The sequence below is a fragment of the Ursus americanus genome, chromosome 23 (genome assembly GCF_024610735.1).
Source record: "Ursus americanus isolate L20-20 chromosome 23, mUrsAme1.1.p, whole genome shotgun sequence".
Classification (NCBI taxonomy): Eukaryota; Metazoa; Chordata; class Mammalia; order Carnivora; family Ursidae; genus Ursus; species Ursus americanus.
The window spans coordinates 17,306,230-17,309,729 of NC_142149.1; positions in this window are offsets into that span (position 1 = coordinate 17,306,230).

Sequence of the window (3,500 nt, forward strand, 5' to 3'; positions counted from 1 at the left end):
TTTTAGATCTGCTGATACCTTTGTAAGTTTAATATACTTATGCCTTTATTTGTCATCACTTTAGATAATATCTTTTGACACCACACATACTAAGATGAAGTTTTTAGTGCCCCTACTCTTCCCTTCAGCTTTCCTCCCTCCCTCCCACCTCCCAATGACGCTAGCCTGCATTTTTATTTTTTTAAATATGAAGGTTGGTAACATTTACATTGTCCTATAGCCACAAATATATTTTCCAATTTTTATTTATATGTTGATTCTGAAAGTTGAAAACTGGGCTTAACATTATTGTGACTCATAACTACTGTTCACTGCAGAACCAGGAAAGGTACCAGAGTTACCTTTTCTGTCTCATACAGCTTTTTGTTTTTCCTGGAGTTTCTAGTTGCCTTGTCCTTATATTCTTTGGTTTTATCATAGTCTTAATTTTCATCAGCCTCTACATCTAATCAACTATTCTATCATGTTTTCTTTATTTCAGAAATCTGCCCAGAACCCTTCATCTTCTTGCCTCTATACAGTTAAAATCCTGGGACTTAGCTGCTTTCCTGGGGTGGACCACTATTTCCTTCCTGGCTCTCTTGTTTTACACCTTTATTTTGTTTTAGCACATCCTCAGATAACCTCCTTAAAAAAGAGGAAGTAAATTTCCTGAGTCCTTCCATGTCTGAAATGATAGTTTGGCTGGATATAAACCTGTAGGTTAAAAAACATTTTCCTCAGAATTTTAAAGGCAGCCATTGTTCCTAACACTGCTGCCAGTATAACTGATTCCCCCTCCCCTTGTAGGTGACTGGTTTTTCCACTTTAGAAGAATTTAAGAATTCTTTGTTCCTGGTGCAGTGAACTTTCACAGCAAGGATCTTTTGACATCTATGGTGCAGGGCTTGCGGTGAACCCTTTTAAGCCAATGACATCATCAGTCAGCTCATGAAAATTTTTCTCCTTCCTTTTCCATGTTCTCCATTCTTTCTAGATCCCCTTTCTATATCTCAGAACTAGACTGCCTCTTGATCATTTTCTCTCACATTGTCTTGATATTTTGGTTCTACTTTCTGGGAGGATTTTCTGTTTTATTTTCCAAGTCTTTTTGCCAATAGCTCTTTCTTTTCCTAATTTTTTTAAGAGCAACCTGTTCTTGCTCTTTGGATGCAATATATATTGTTGAATATCTACATCTCAGAATCTCAAGATTTTAGAGTATTTTTAAAGCTCCTTTCTGTTTCCCAAAGAACCTCTGGTATTCTAGAGTCATCTTTTCTCTCGGTCTGTCAATTGCATGTGGGCAGTTTCCTCAAATGTCTGGTCATGCTTAACTGTTCATGTTTAAGAGTGAAATCATAAAAAGCTGATTGGGAACCTGTGACTGCAGGACTGATTCCCCGGCAGATGTCACTTTAGGATGATCCGGAGGAAACAGGCATATCTCTGTCTGTTCAAGAAGATCAACAAAATTGACAAATCTCTAGCCAAACTGAACAGGACAAAAAAGAAAGAAGACAAAAGTTACCAACATGAGAAATGAAAGAGGTGGCATCACTACAGAATCTACAGATATGAAAAGGATAATAAAGAATATTATGAACACCTTTTGCCAATAAATTTGCCAACTTAGATGAAATGGACAAGGAAACTCCAGGCCCAGGTTCCCAGGCTTCACCTGTGAATTCCGCCAAACGTAAGGAAGAAAGTATACCAATTGTATGCGAGCTCTTTCAGAAAATGGTTGAGAGAATACTTCCCGACTCATTCTACGAGGCCAACATTATTCTAATATCAAAACCTGACAAAGACAATGTAAGAAAATTATACACCAATGTACCTCCTGAACCATTATGTGAGATTTCTTTCAAAAAGTTAGCAAATCAGTCAACAATGTGTAAAATGATAATACATTATGACCAGGTGAGATTTATCTCAGGGATGTAAGATTGATTTTAACATTCAAAATTAATCTATTTCACAATAAACAGAATGTAAGAGAATTGTTAACAGAAGAATATATAACATTGTTCATGTTACACATAACATGTAGTATATTAACAGACTATAAAAGAAAAGCAGGGGCACCTGGCTGGCACAGTCGGAAGAGCATATGACTCTTGATCTCAGGGTCATGAGTTCAAGGCCCATGTTGGGTATAGAGATTACTAATAAATAAAAGAATATAAAGAGAAAAACCATATAATCGTCTCAATAAATGCAGAAAAAGCATCAGACAAAATCTAACATCTCTTACTAACTAAAAACTAAGTGAACTAAGGGGCACCTGGGTGGCTCAGTTGGTTAAGAGTCCAACTCGATTTCAGCTCAGATCATGATCTCAGGGTCGTGGTATCAAGCACCATGTTGGGCTCCGCGCTGAGCGTGGAGTCTGCTTAGGATTCTCTCCCTGCCTCAGTCCCTCCCATGCCTTGTGCGCATACACACGCGCTCTCTCTAAAAAAAACCAAATCTGTAAAAACTAAGTGAACTAGGAATAGAAGGGAACTTTCCTCAATGTGTTAAAGGGCATCTCTGAGGAAAAACCACAGCTAACATCATACTTAATGGTGAAATACTGAATGCTTTCTCCCTAAGGTCAGGAACAAAGCAAGGATGTCACTCTCAATTCTATTCAGCATTGTACTGAACATTGTTCTCAGTACAGTAAAGCAGAAAAAGGAAATAAGAGACATCCAGTTTGTAAAGGAAGAAGTAAAACTGTCTTGAGTCACACAAGTACTTTTTTTTAATTGTTTAAGTAATCTCTACACCCAACATGGGGCTTGAACCCACGACCCCGAGATCAAGAGTCACATGCTCTACCGACTGAGTCAGCCAGGCGCCCCTAGTCACACACATTACTGTTTATGTAAAGAACCTTATGGAATCTACAAACAAAACAAAACAAAAAACTAGAACTGATAGGATTTTAGGATGGTTACAGGACACACATTTCTATACACTAGCAACCAGCAATTGGCCACATACTACAGAATGTCACCTGAATCCCTAATAGAACATTCCCAAGTTTGGGGCGCCTGGGTGGCGCAGTTGTTAAGCGTCTGCCTTCGGCTCAGGGCGTGATCCCGGAGTTATGGGATCGAGCCCCACATCAGGCTCCTCCACTGGGAGCCTGCTTCTTCCTCTCCCACTCCCCCTGCTTGTTTTCCCTCTCTCGCTGGCTGTCTCTCTCTCTGTCAAATTAATAAATAAAATCTTTAAAAAAAAAAAAAAGAACATTCCCAAGTTGGGCACAGAGGTCCCAAGTTGAGTTAACCTCAAACTTCTGCTTCCCCCAATGCCACTACGAGGTTCACACCATAACACTTTCTCTTCCTATCCACACCCCGTTGCTGTTCATGGAAGGCTTTAGGCTACGGGTGTTGCTTAGATTGTCTAGGGAAATTTTGCAAAGGGAGCAAACGAAGGCTCTGAGACGAGAGGCCTGGAGAAAAGCAGCACTGGGGGTAGGTGGAGCTGGAAATGAAGAGAGTCGTGAAGGAAGCCAATGGAAC